The following is a 15,733-nucleotide window of genomic DNA, read 5'->3' as shown; positions in this document are numbered from 1 at the left end:
GGTCGCGTGCTTTTTTGCGGGTGGGTTGGCGGGTCTTGGGGCATTCCTGGGAAGGTCTAATACCGGATAGAAGTGTTTTGGACAAAATCCATAAGGAAAAGCCTTTTTTTTGCTATTTCGTCTGACATCTTGCTCAATGTAGCGTTTTGGGGGGCTTCCTGGTGTTTGTGGGTGGGTTGCGGGGTCTCTGTCGAAGCACTGCTGCGACAGTCTAATCTTGATTGCATTTGCTTTTCAGGAAATCCATGGTGGAAAACAGGAGTTATGATGATGACCTAGCTGCACAGCGCGTTAGGACCGAAGGCCGAGAGATATTGTAAGTATGAGAATTTTGCTTTTTTGCTGTTTGGGGGTGTGGTTGCGTGCTTTTTTGCGGGTGGGTTGGCGGGTCTTGGGGCATTCCTGGGAAGGTCTAATACCGGATAGAAGTGTTTTGGACAAAATCCATAAGGAAAAGCCTTTTTTTTGCTATTTCTTCTGACATCTTGCTCAATGTAGCGTTTTGGGGGGCTTCCTGGTGTTTGTGGGTGGGTTGCGGGGTCTCTGTCGAAGCACTGCTGCGACAGTCTAATCTTGATTGCATTTGCTTTTCAGGAAATCCGTGGTGGAAAACAGGAGTTATGATGATGACCTAGCTGCACAGCGCGTTAGGACCGAAGGCCGAGAGATATTGTAAGTATGAGAATTTTGCTTTTTTGCTGTTTGGGGGTGTGGTCGCGTGCTTTTTTGCGGGTGGGTTGGCGGGTCTTGGGGCATTCCTGGGAAGGTCTAATACCGGATAGAAGTGTTTTGGACAAAATCCATAAGGCAAAACCTTTTGCCACTTTTTGTAACTTAGGGTTCGTTAGGGTTAGCCCTAGCAGCAGGATTGCATGTGTTTCGGGGTGTTCTATTGCAACTCAGTTCTGGGGTTTTAGAGCACTCTTGGAGCGATGCTGGCTATGGATACTTTTGCTTGCTTGCAAGTGGTTTGAATACAATCCACGGTGGGTAAGGGTGTATTTGGGCCTACTTTTACTTTTAAAGTACGTTTTGTCATCATTTTTCTGCTAGGCCTCGTTTTTTGAGATCTGATTGGGGGTCTTCTACATTTGCGACTGGCTTTAGGAAGGGTCTTGGTGGGAGCATTGCCTGGAAGGTCAAATTTTGTTCTAAAACACAGTTTACAGTACACCTACCTTGAGGGGAAAGATCCGCTATAATATTTTGGCCATACTTATTTATCCTTAAAAAGGTGACTCAGACAGAGTACGCAATTTCAAAAATATTGTACTGTCTATTAGGGAAATCAAAGTGTGACTTTTTGCACCACACAGCTTACATACCTTATATTTATTTATCAGTGGTATTGTAATAGCACTTCCTGTTTTCCGTTCAATAATTACAGGCCGGGTTTCAGTCGACATCCGCCAGGCAGGCAGTGGACAGGGTGTCTTCTGTCAGTGGTCACCAACATTGATGGACGAAGCATCAGCTGGAATGGAGGAGTGCCGCTAATAAGAGGAATTGTTTGCTGCATGCAACTTACTTACCAAATTCAACAGGACAACTCCAACAACATACAGAATACAGATACAGTATCCATTGTTTTCTTCTATGAGTGTGACTGCATTGGTTAGCTTTGTACCCAAAGATTTCTTTATCTTCAATTATTGTTTGTCCATGCTGTGTTTTTTTTCTTCTCTCAACAAAACCTACCCAAAAAGAAACCCCCATTCCCATCCATTTTCCAAACCCTAACCCTCTTCCCCCGGGCTGTGTGGTTTTGCTTGATGTCTGACTAAATGACATCAATAATTTCACACACTTGCTGGGGAGGATAAGGTCATAGCAACAGGCTGGTGAAGGAATACGAGGATATCTTCTAGACTTACTCAGCTTCAGTACTATTTCTTGTAGTAGTAGGAGCCAATGTCAACTAAATTCAACGCAAGTACTAGTTATACTTGCAATACTTTACCATTTGTTAGGCTACATTGTGGCACTGTTCTAGTTTACTGTCACCTGCTATATTCTCGATCGTACCGTAACCGTTGTAATGCTACAGTAAGGACAAACCAGGTTTCGTTTTCTTTTTTCCCATGGGCATGCAACTGCCACTGTGTCACACCACTAGTACCACCGCAATGAGGAAATTTCATCCGCCAAGGATTGCCAACCTTAATCCCCATTTCACGTGGAGCCAGCCCTGGGCCTAGCCCTAATTTCTAACACAAATTACAGGTAAGATAAGCGTTTGGTGGGAGGTAGTATAATGGAGTATTAGGACTAGACGAGACATTGACGGTAGTACTACTAAAGTCCTAGGACTCTTCAGGAAAACAAACTTACTGTTACACCCCCACCCACCAGACTGAAAAGCAGTAAAAAACAGGTATGGTCAGATAAAGTTCAAAAAAGTATATTTATGTAGCCCTAACAAAATAATCTCCCTCAAGACCCTCCCTAACCCCAACGATTGTCTTTGAAAAGTCCCAAAAAGAACCCAACTCCCAAATCCCACCCCCCAAAAGTCTCTAAAAAAAGGGCAAGGGACACTCCACTACTGGAGGGTGCTGGTGAATTTTGCGGCCAGGGCATCATACTCCTTGTGGAGGGTGGCAAGTTCGAAGCGGAGGCCCTCCACCAAGTTCTTGTACCTAAGGACCTCCTGCTCCAGGTAGGACATTCGGACTCCTAGGCGGCGCTGGCGTGCCTTGCAGCTCCTGTGGGGGGCAGCTGGTCTTTTTGCTGCTTGGCGGTGGCGGTTGGCTTTGTTAGCCCGGCTCCGTACCGCTGGAGCACTGCGCTGGCTGGCAGCCCGTGGGGTCACGGAGGAGGATGCAGCTGTCCCAGTCGAGGATGTTGTGGTTGCACCGGTCGACTGCGTGTCCTCCTCCTCCTCCAGGGCCACCAGCCGCCGATATTCGGCGACAGTGGCATCCAGCCTCCGTTGCCGGGCCATTCGAGCCTGCTCCCTCCGTGATGTCGATTTGGAAGGAGCAACTATATGAAGAAAGAAAGACATAGTCTGTAACCAATGCTCCTTCACATTAATAACACAAAGTGATTGAGCCGAAAGTTGTGTCACAGTACAAGTAGCAAATTGAAAGCACAGTACATAACTATTGAGGACAGTATCTATCTAACCTCCCACTTCTGCATCCTTGCTCTAACATTAGTGGTAGTTTAATGAACAAATTCTACGACCACTATGGACTTCCATTACAGTCGACTATGACAGTACACCAGTCTTATTCTTATTCTTCTCTCTTGTTTAGGAAAATTGGTACGTTATCTTATGCAAGCCGGCAGAATGGCAGCGCAGTGAACTTGCACCCGAGAAAAACAGACGCACACCATGATGAGTGAGACAGACTTGCGTTACTGTACCGGTCCAGTACATGCATGTGGTGAAGCTATTACTTTTCTATTACGGGTGGCACTGAGAATACTCTGTTACAAGGGCTACTGCTTAATTAATTTACCTTTCACGTGCAAATGAGTACTAGAAAAGGAAAATGAAGAAGCTAAATAATTAGATTATCTATCACTTCACATGGGATGTATTTGATGACATATGGGATGACTTTAGGTGCTTTGCTTATTATTGAGTGAACAGTGATACACCCACACATGAATGACGTACTACTACTACTAAACTAAAGTTATTAAGAGAGGTACGGAGTGTCCACCGTAATAACCGGATATATGCTGTGCTTGCAGTGCAATACAAACTACTGCTACTATTCATGGTAGTATTGGACAAATATACAATTTCTTTTCCTTGCCTTCCCTACACTGGAACGGACGTGCGGGTGCGGTGTTACATGCTCTTCAAGGTAACAATTAGTTCATCCAGCGACCATCTACTCTCTCTAGATACACATGTGCTATGTAAGAGTCAGATATTACCATGCTCCAGGCATCCATCCATTCAAAGTATATGCACACATACAGTTTCTGTTTCACCCACCCAGGCTGTTGTCCTTCCACCCATCCATGCTTCATCATTGACCCAGCCATGCACCATACCATATTCTTTCCTTCCCAGCCACCACGGGGACCAAGCAAACACATATCATTCTTCTTTGCCAGCCATCATAAAATTTCTCGTCCTTCCACACTTACTTACACCCTTCTTTCACTTTTCGTTCATCCCATCCATCAAGTTCATCTCAGATCTTATTGGGATTCTTCTCGCCAAAAACTTCACAGCTAAGTCGAAGTACATTTAGAGGAGGCTACTACCTGGTTCATTTATAATACACCTGTGCAGAAAGCACACTATGCAGTCTTCAATCTCAATAAGTAAGGAATATATAGCTTACCTCTGCCCGCCACCACCGTGTGAACCCTCACAGGCACATTGGTGTCGTCCGGCACTCGCACCGCCTCCTCCCCAGAAGTGTTGTCCTCCTCATCCACCACCTCCGCGCTGGCCCCGCCACCAGATGTTCCCCCTACAAAGTACATTTAAGAATGTTAGAATACACCACTCACTACTATATAATATTTGGTCTAGGAGGAATAAAGAAATTTTAAAAAAAAGAAATACAATGTAATAATTTGTAACTGTATACTCTACAGTAAAAATGTCCCTTTTTCCAGGGAAGGCTGTTGTCTTCCTGCACTTTTTGGCACAACTGATGAATGCTTGCTTTTTATTTTTAACACACAACACTTTTTCTCCTAACAGAAGCTTGACTTCTAAGAACACGATCAGGGTCAAGCTCAAGTTCAAACCAGGTGAGAGCTCAGCTCGACCACAAGAAATGTGTCCAATTAATCGTTAGCACTAAGCACTTTTCCATTTTCAGTTAAACGTTTACTTTTATGACAAAGTTGATTTTAATAAATGTGTTTAGTTTTAATAAAGCTTTTAAACTTAAATAGACTCTGTGGTTTTTGGTCCTCCAGACTAGAGTGGATGAGCTAAAGGTTTTGGAATTTTTGCAAGCATGAGTGCCTCTGACACTTCTTGACTGTGACTCCGTACTCTTGTCCTGCGTAGGATAATCTAATGATCATTGGGGATCAATCATCGGTGACTTAGGGAGCTAAATGACTCTGCCACACTATCTAGTCAGTAAGGAGATTGGGGATTCTTCAAAGTCTGATATCACTGAGGTATGTGGAAAGAAAGTCTACCTGCGCCTATTATAATTGATAAACAATGCACTATTTAGTGTTCATAGTTCGGTTTGTGCAGATTTGTCCCTGCAACAGTAGTAGAATGGATTGTCCTCCTATCCAAACCAAAAGTAAAGTAGTATCTTATTCTTTCTTGGTGGTCATTCACCTTTTTATTGTTGGCAATTGTCAAAGCATAAACATTTAGAAGACTTGAAAAGACATTATGGACAATCCCAGAGGACTGCACTCAGTGCATAGAGCTATTGCTGACTAGAATGGGAGTCCAATGGAATTGCCAAATGTGCAATCTTAGTTAGCTACACAGACAGACTAATAAGAATAATCTAGTAATACCACAGGGAGTCATAGTCGAGGCAGGATAAGAATTTAGATCCAGTCTACAAGAAGATCAAAGACGATTTAGAAAAAATCGAATGAGGAACGCTAGGAAAAAATAGGTACTCTATATTAAAATTAAAACTTACTGGGGCCAGCAAAGGAGCCCTCGCCTGCCCGATCCTGGCCTGCATCCTCCTGAACAGCACCCTCCTCCTCCTGTGTCCTCTTGCCCTTGGGGGGAGCTGATGTACAACATGAAAGAAAGAAAGAAAGACCAGAAAACATGGATGAGATTTGTCAACCAAACCAAACATTTCAAAAGAACAATAACAAAATATTTTGGAGAAATAGCAAATAGATAGACAACTATTCCACGGGATATATTGACCTATCTCATGTGGTATACTACGTTATTCGTATTGCCTGATTTGCGGACCGTTGACTTTGAAAGTTCCTATGTAACTCAATAAACAGACTACTAAAAAGGTTTGCCTAGGCCTGGCAGGCAGCAGTCCGCAGCACGCGAAGTGACAGACAAAGTCCATCCTGCTTGCAGATCAGTGAATACTCAAACTATCAATCCACCGACCACCACCACTATTTCTTCTTATAGCCATGTGTCTAAAGGAAGGACTGGACTTCAGTCTGTTGGGGCTGATTTAGAAGTCCCTTGCGGCTCATTTTCCTCCATTGTTGCGTGACTTTTGTGACGCAGCGGCAGAACAAAAGAGTCGCCATGGTGCGGCGTATATATTTAAAAAAAACGCATATGGGAGATGCATCACGTTGTAAAGCCCTGCGCCATCAGGGGGCGTTCCAGCGCAAGGGAGGGCGTTCCTGCGCAGGAACGAATCCTAAAAGTGGCTGAGGGAAATCTACAAGATGTCAACCAGTCACTTTTAGGACAATGATGCGGGACTCAAACCCTGCGCCTGCTTGAAGCCGACGTACGGCTTGATGCAGCATTGGGGAGATAGGGCACCCCAGAGCATTGCTGGAGCTGCGCCATCGTTGGCACGCAACTCCAGCAATGCGCCGCCTTTACGGCACAGATGCGTAAGGCTTCTGTGACGTTTTGGGCCAATGGGTGGTGGTGGCATGGCGCACAGTAACTGCCGCATCCCTGCTACTTTGCAGGGATGCGCCGGTAATTGAAAATATGACCCTTAGTGTCTAGCATTACGCAGTTCTTATCTTTACACTACACTCATACATAATTTCTCAGGCCAATGAAATGAACACAAAATACAAAACAAATAAGCATAGTAGCAAGCAAGGCTACTGAGAAGGAGAGCAGTGCACCTGAAATGCATAGAAGATTTTGAAATATAATTTACCTACAATGTAATCGGCAGCATTATTGCTCTTGGTAAAGAACAAAGATTTGCAAATAACAGAGCCGGATAAAACAGAGTAGTGATGAATAGCTACTACTACTCACCAAGCCCGGGGACCTCTACGCCGAGCGTGTCCACCAAGTCCCGTTCCCGGTCCATGACATCCGTCCAGCGGTGGGTGGCCTGGTTATAGGTGCGCCGGACCCCAGAGAGCTTAAACATGGCCCAGGACACCTTCTCCCACCGCTTCCGGCACTCCCGGATGCCATAGCCGGTTGCGATCTTGCCGCCTCCCAGGATGGTCTTGGGGAGGCGGCGCTGGACGTAGAAGATTAGTGCGCCCACCTCCTCCGCGCTAAAGATCTCCCGTGGCACCACTTGCTCCCCCCTCAAACGCCCGCACGGGAGCCGGGCACGGGGTGCGGGACACTTCCCCTTCTCAGGGTGCTTCCCGGCTCCCTTTACCATGGTCTGGGCAGAAATAAATTTAAATGATAAAGAAGAAATAGAATAGTGAAGAAGAAAAGAAAAGAGTTTAAAAAAGTAGTTTAAAATTAACTAAAAGTAGCAGAAAACACAAAAATATAGAGCTAGAAAAATAGAGGGATAGATAATAAGTAAAATAGATCAAATAAACTTCAAACAAGCAAAGGATGGCAGAGATTCAGAGAGGATACAGAAAGCATGCCCAGAACCATAGCAATGAATGAGAAACAAGATGGCCGCGCCCATTCACGACCGCGTGGGTAAGTTCGCGCGAGATTCTCCTCGCGATCACGCGCGAAATTGTACTAGCGAGCAGCACACTTTGCGAGATTACACATAGCGGCCGGAAACTGAATTACGTCACGCAAACAAGATGGCCGCGCCCGTGTACGACCGCGTGGGTAAGTTCGCAAACGTATCACTACAAGCGCCTTGCGAACATGCAAAAAATCACGCAAACATACACGCCGCAAAAAAAAATTAATGTATTCGCACGCATTCGCGGCTTCCGAAATCGATCTCGCACGGATTCGCGCCCCGCGAATCGCGCGAAATTGCAGAAAAACGATTTTTGCTAAACTGAAAGCAATCACCAGGTGCAAAAGTTCAAACTTAACATTAGTAACCATTCACTCTAGTGCTTCCTGAGGGGCCCCTCCAGAGTTCAGTTGCCTATTTGCAACTATTCTATGACCCTGCTATGACCCAAACAGCAGGCTCATAGAATAGCTACAAGTAGACCATAAAGGTCCTGTGAAAAAAAATTGCACTGCAACAGAAAGCAAATTACAGATAAGGAAGGAAGCAGGTGCCAGCCAGACTGAAAGTTTCAAAATTACTGACACATTAATCACCCCCAAATTAATTCATGGCAGTTGAAGAAGGGCAGGTGTGCTTGCTTTCACTGCAACAGAAAGCAAATTACAGATAAGGAAGGAAGCAGGTGCCAGCCAGACTGGAAGTTTCAAAATCACTGACACATTAATCAACCCCAAATTCATTCATGGCAGTTGAAGCAGGGCAGGTGTGCTTGCTTTTTTTCACCCCCATAATATACAGTGATAAACAAACCTAATGGGTGGCAGTGAGGATGTACCAGAGGGTGGCATGGGTGTACCAGAGGGTGGCAGTGGTGAAACAGAGGGTGCTGTGAACCTGTGATGATAAACCAGACGTAGAAACAACATAGTCGTGGCCGTTGCGAGCCGAAAAGTAAGTTCGCAATTGCGAAATGGTCCACAAATCCTCGCGAACGCGCGCCAACACAAGAAACGTAAAAATCCGCAAATCCGCTAGAGTTCGCGTATTTTTGCGGATTGCGAATCCGTAAATTTGCAAATTCGCGTACGCGAGATCTGCTAGATCCGCCCATACTTAAAAGCGATGCTGAAAAAGATTAAGACCAAGCTAGAAACATGGGGCCCCAAATTTATCAGCTGGTGGGGAAGAATTGAGACAATCAAGATGATGGTCACCCCTATGCTAAACTACTTGCTGTCCATGTTGCCACTTACTCTAACAACGGATTTCCACAAACACATGGACAAAGCTATCAACACGTTCCTATGGGGGGGGGGAAGCCAAGAATCAGCCTAGCAAAACTCAGACTTAAAAAAGAACAGGGAGGACTGAACCTCACAAACTACAAGGCCTTCCAAACGGCATGCCTTGCCAAACAGGGACTACACTGGGTTACCCCCACACCAGAGTACATGCCGGTATGGCTCGACCTGGAAAGGGGCATCCTAGGAGGAGCAGACCCGATCATGGCGCTTACGGCAAACAGACACCCAGAAGTCAAAAATGCGATACTCAGGAGCACAAAAACAGCGCTACTGAGAGTAGATAGGGAACTTGAAGTAAGCATCAGAGGTACCAGATGGGAGTCAATATGGCATAACCCCAAAATCACATACAAAGGGAAGGCGCTAGACAGCAAAGAGTGGTATAGCAGAGGAATTACGACGCCGGCACAACTAGAAGTAGGCAACAACCCACTCACCTACAAGGCACTGCAGCAGATAACCAGACTACCAAACAAGGAATTCTACGAATTCCTAAGAATCAAAGCAGCCATCACCAAGGCAAACCTCTCCAAACACAAACCCACCATCATACAGTATGCACAGAATCTAAACAAGACAGGCCACCAAACAGCGCAGATCTACAAACTAATTACACCACGCACCACAGCTCTAAACAACAAAACAATAGCCTTTTGGTAGGAGACTATACTGAGACCGCTAAACGAAGAGGAGAGTGCTAGAGTATGGACTTCGGCATCCAAAAACAAAGTAACACCGCAGTTGGCACAAACAAAATACTGGATACTACACAGACTACACTGCACACCAGCAAAACTAGAAACAGTGGGGGAAAGCGGAAGCAGCACCTGCTGGAACTGCCATTAAGCAAGAGGAGACCTAGCCCACATGATATACGAATGCCCCAAAGTTAAAACATTCTGAAACAAAGTATACAACCTCATAGACACAATCACAGGAAGCCAGACACAACGAGGCCTAGCGGGGATTGCCACCGCGATTGCCTAGCACCACAGCTTCAGTCCAAAGAAGAACGTGAACTAATCGATGTTCTGCTGTCGGCAGCGGTGAAAACCATCCTGGGGAACTGGAAGAACACTAGCAAAGCCACCTTTAAACGCTGGTTCAACTGGGTTACATTCCTTCGGGGGGCAGACAACATTACCGCCAAACACAAGGCGGCAAACCATACCCAATGCCCACCTGAGGCAGTAAACCATTCTCTCTTCTTCTCTCTCTCTGTGGCTCCACTATGCCAAAGTACACATTGTAAGAGCAGCCCAAAGTATGACAACTGTTTTGTTTTTGTATATGTAAAATTTACTTTCAATAAAATATTTGGAGAAAAAAAAAAGAAAAGTCCCTGTTATTATGGTCTGAACAAGTACTTATTGCTGGAACAGGACCGCGTCAAGGAGAGACAGTGAGGCTGGTGGTGCTAAAGATAGCTTGCCTTCTCAGCTGCCAGTGTGTTGGTCCCACTGATCCTCCAGGCACTGCTTCCTCAAATGGATGCTTAGATGGCATTTTTTCGACCTACGACGAAGCATGGTGGTGTGATGCATAGAAGAGATGAAACTTGACATGGAGCAGGGGGCACAGTGGTGTGATGCACAGAAGAGATGAAACCTGACATGGAGCAGGGTGCACGGACAAGAGATCAAGCATCAAGGGCATCTGGTGGCACTGTTCATTTACCACTGTCTTACCCTGACATTCTTGTCAGTAAGATGACAGAAAAAATGTGGAGATGTGTGATTTCACGGTTGGCCTGGGTGAAACTTTCATTACGCCAGCATAATCTTGCATATTTCTGACATTTCCCATAGTGCTTGGTACGCAAAATTCTCAAATAGACGCCCTTACAAGGCGCTGCACAGTTTTAAGCCTGTTCAGCTAAAAAACCAATCTCATAATTATGGGGATAGCCTGAAAAAACACAGAGCACAGGCGGCTGTTTTTCACAGCAATTGTATTTTCGGCTCTACTTTTTAGCACAAAATGTGTCCTTGCATCGAAAATGTACAATATTTTTGCACATTTTTGCATACAACTTTTCCTACATTTGACATAATTAAGTAAAGGTAAATGTAAATGTACAGGAATGTATATAGCGCAAATCACCAAGCGGTTTCTAAGCGCTTGCTTAGGGAACCTGTCCTGGTATTCCCCTGTGAGATAACCCCGGCAGGGTATCCACAAGGTGAAAGCCAGGCATCCCGCCACGAGGGGCCGTTGTGGAGATTAAGCAAGCTATTGCCCAGAGTCGCAGAGTGTGAACCCGTGAATCGAGTAGGCACCGGAGCGAGAATTGTCGAGTCCATGGACATTTTAGGACTCAAGACCCCGCCGAGCCGGGAATTGAACCCTGGTCCCAGGCTCACGTCTGCTTCCAGGTCTGCCTCCTCTAACCAGTGAGCCACACTTCTCCTTCTCCTAAAGGGAAATATGTTAATTTCAGATAAAGTCTATTTCATTGATTAACAGTGCTCAGGTAGTTGCTAGAATCTGTTGTGAGGATGTGTAGTGCACCCCTAAAATTAGTGGTACTTTGACAAGCCTTCGAAATATCTAGACTCATTAAAGTGGGGAGAGGATGTAGCCTAATGGCTAGAGTGGTTGACCTCGAAGCTGGGGAACCTGGTTTGAGTCTCGGCAACGACGCTCAACATCCTGTGATTCTGGGCAAATCACTTAGGGCCATATGTATCAACATTCCGTTTTGCGATTCCTAAATAGCGATTTTTAAGGAATCGCTATTTAGAAATCGCAATATGGTATGTATGTAGGAAATCGCTTCTTTTAAGCGATTCCTTAAAATTCCATAATTGCGATTAGCAAATTGCTAATCGCAATTAAGGAATAATTTCCTATTCATGTCTATGGGCCAGGAGGCCCATAGGAATGAAGGGGAAATTTGCGAATCGCAATTTGCTAATCGCAAATTGTGAATATTTTCAAGGGTGCAGGGATGTCTCAAGAACACCCTGCTGCACCCCTGAAAATGACATGTGTGCGCAGAAGGCGCACGTATGAGTGTCACATGGCACCTTTTGATTTAAAAAAAAAAAAAGCTTTTTTAAAAGAATTCGCAACTTACCACCAACTAGAAGTTGGTGGTAATTTGCGACTCCTTAATGGCATTTTGTAATGTTTTTTTCCTTGATACATTGCATTTAAGGAATCACAAAATTTGCAATTCCTTAAATGCAATCGCAAAATAAGGAATGGCAAATTTAGCGATTCCTTATTTTGCACCAAAAATGTTTCATACATACCATTTAGCGAAAATGGGTTCGCAAACGCCAGGATTCTGCGAATTTCGGCGTTTGCGAACCCATTTTGCCTTGATACATATGGCCCTTAATCTCCCTGTGCCTAACAAAAATTAATGTGTTCTGCTGTAACGAAACTGGTGCTTATGTAAAGCGCTCTGATACCCGATGTCTCAGGTCTAGTTCCTGCTATATAAAACTCTACACATTTTTTATTTTTAAGTAGATCAGTTTCGGACAAGCCCTTGAACCAAAGCCTATTACCCAAGCAAAATCTATTGGCACATTCCACACACTATAAGTAAACGTCCCCACTTGCTAGACAGAATCTGTCATATCTGATGAGAAGTTGGCAAGCGGAGCTTCTTTAAATGTTTTTTTAAATAAAATATTTTTTTTTATGAATGTGCCAGTCATTTTGAGCACAAAGAACAACAAGCCTTTCTGTCTGATGAACAATTTCTTAGCATTCCAGAATTAAAATTAATTACAAAATTGTTCATACGACAGAAACGCTTGTTGTTCTTAACGCCCAGGTTCTGAGGGCCACAGGGCCACCCCATAACAGTTCATGAGAGTTATTTTGAGCACGGTTGATGAGAAAATATAATGCTGTTAATACAGAAGTTCTCCAAGTAATTAATTCGTGATTATTCGCAGACCACGACATGCACTCTTTGTACACAGAAAATTGTACAAATGATAACAAAATCCAATTAGCTGCAGAAACATATGCTGTGATTACATCATTACCCTGAAAAAAGTCCCTGCAATTGTGTGCCAGATTGCCTTTTAATTCTGACCACAAAGCACCCTGCCTCAGATGTATTAAAAAGTAGCCTGGTTCCATTAGTAAATCTGTGTGTGGCCCTGTTCATCGCATCTGCTAATTGAATAATTAACACAGAGAAAATATTTGATCACAGGTGACAGATAAAAAAGAGGCTTGTTATTTTCAGAAGGGAGCTGGAAAGACTATCACCTTGGCGACTATTATATGTGGTGACAATTTTCTTTTATAAAGCCACCGCATCCGGAAGAGCTTGGCAATCACAAACAAAGACAAACAATTAAGACTCTGTTGCTTCCTGTATTTGTGTATAAAATCCACCTGGCAGAAGCTTAAATCCTGGTACAGTAAATAGGCAAAGATGCCCACCCAGGCTGACTTTTCCAGGTGACCCTTGCACCCAGAATGGCAAAGGTCCTGTGAGGTTGCAGAAGAAACAAGGGGCCACCACCAGGCCTGACTGTCACTCCTCAGCAGCAAGCAAAGCAGAGAATGGCATCCCTGACAAACGAGGCGCACTGCTAATGAGCAATTACTGGACGTTAATTAATTCCAGCCATAATGATGTGAGCAAATATGGGGACGGAAGATACGAGGTCTATTTTCTGCTCGCCTGGAGTTCCTGTTTCTGTTCCACTAGCCTAATTTCCTCTTCTGGTTTTAATTACATATTTTATTGTCTCATATTTATGTTAAATGTGTCTTGTCTGCAAAGCTGAAGGCTTGTCGAGCAAGAGATAGCAGCAGTGTGGGAGGCGCACAATGAAAAGTGAGGAGATACCAGTGTGGCATTGGCAGGGACAAGCCAGCTCTACAGCCTTTGTTTGTGGCCTGGAATATCAATTGCTGCCTACTCTGCAGGTAGTTTTACCCAAAGCCCCCATGCCAGGAGGGCACCAGGGGGCAGGTTTACTAACTTGTTATGCAACGTCACACAGCAACCAAATTTGCTGTGCTGTGTGAAAGTAAGAGATATTACAAATATGAGATATATACATTTATTATATTTAATTTTATAATTATACAGGTCAATACCCTTGAAACGATTTTTTAAAATCATTTTACATTTTATAGCTACAACTTTGATCTCTTTATTTTTTATTTGTTTTTCATTGGTGCAGAACTTCACTATTGTTTCTCAAAATTGTTTTTTGAAAGTTCAGTTCTATATCGTTTTGGTTATACAACTTTTTTATTGAAAAAAATAAATTGTGTAATGTGAGCTAGCTGAGCACCTATTTAAATGTGTTCGGTTTTGCTATAATTCAACCGTTTTGACTTTGAATTTGACAGGTTAAAGTTCTAGTTATGCATTATTTTTCGAAGTATTATATATGAAAGACACTAATTGAAGTGCTATTTTTTCATTTGTTATATTTCTTATATCATTTTGATTTACTTTTTTATTTTGTGCTGTAGTGTGTTCTTTCTTGCAACTAAGGGGGAGATTAGGATGACGGGACCACCCGCCATAAGGGCGGGGGTCCCGTGGGGGGAATTAAGATGCGCCTGCTACAGTGGCGGGCGCATCCTGCATTTTTAACTTTGAGGCGGGCGGTGCTCTCAGCACCGCCCGCCGAAATGCTAAAAATGCACGTTGTGCTTTTCAATGCACAACATGACAGGCACCGCGCGGTGCCTGTCATGTTGTACATTGAAATGCAGGAGGGTACCATAGGTAATCCACATGTGCACCCCCCACAAACCCCCGCAGTCCCTGGGGGCCGCAACGGGCCCCCGCAGGGAGACTCCACATGCGTTTCCGTGGCGGCATTGACGCCATGGAAAGGCATTGTTTACAGCTCATTGTAATATGGATGGCGGTGTCTGATAGACAGCGCCACCATATACAACCCGGGGCGGAAGAGCGGAGGACAGTCTTTCCGTCCGCCGCAGACCTCCCAGCCATCTTAATATGGCGGGGGAGTCTTTGCAGCAAGGATGGCGGGCGGATCGCCCCCGCCAGGCCGGCGGTGGCTACCGCCCGCCATCCTAATGGGCCCATAAGTATTTTTTTAATATTCATAACACTATTATACTACTAGATATGTTTGTTATCAATATTTTGGTTGTTTTACGTTTGTTTTAGTGAACTATCAACATTTTGATGTTTTTTATTTATGCATTCTATATTGTTAGTTTACTGATGTTTTCAATAATTAAGTTTTATAGTTCATATCTTTGCTATTTATTAAGGGTCAATCAATTATGGTTATCTATGTTTTGGTCATGTTATTTGTATGCAAAAAGAACAATTGATGGACAGAATGCTGCACAATGTCAAACATTCACCCGAGTACAGAGATCAGGGCCTAAATCCATACATTTTTTACCGAAATAGTTCTGGGTACAGATACAGCCTGCCAAATGTGATTTTTGTAAACATTCCAAATACTAATCAAAGATGAGCAGGTGTGATGTAATTAGAATGTGGGCCAGTTCATGGGTATTGTCCTTTGCCTATGAATCTTCTACATTTGCTTGTTCTCAGGTAGTGGCTGGCAAAAGGAGATATTAGTTACAAGGTGTCAGTAGAAGGAGGCCATCGGTGGGATTGAAAGTAGCTGTGGCAGTGCTGCAAGCAGGCATTCCCTTTGCAGGTGCATAAAGGGTGGGGGAGAGCCTCTCTGAATTCATGCCTAGGAAGTAAAAGAAATGCTGATATAAGGTTGCAATTGGAATATGGTGTGTCAAGAATCTTCATGAGTCATAATGTAGGGGCACTAACTGTAGTGTAGGGCAGCACACCACAAAGTTGTAAAGACTTGGGGGCTATTAGGATGGCGGGCGGATTAGATTCTAACCGCCATCCTAGCGGGAACGAGACCGCCCACCTGCCATGCGGCA

The sequence above is a fragment of the Lissotriton helveticus genome, chromosome 6 (genome assembly GCF_964261635.1).
Source record: "Lissotriton helveticus chromosome 6, aLisHel1.1, whole genome shotgun sequence".
Taxonomy (NCBI): Eukaryota; Metazoa; Chordata; class Amphibia; order Caudata; family Salamandridae; genus Lissotriton; species Lissotriton helveticus.
The sequence above is the reverse complement of the archived record's forward strand: the minus strand, read 5'-3'. Positions refer to the sequence as shown.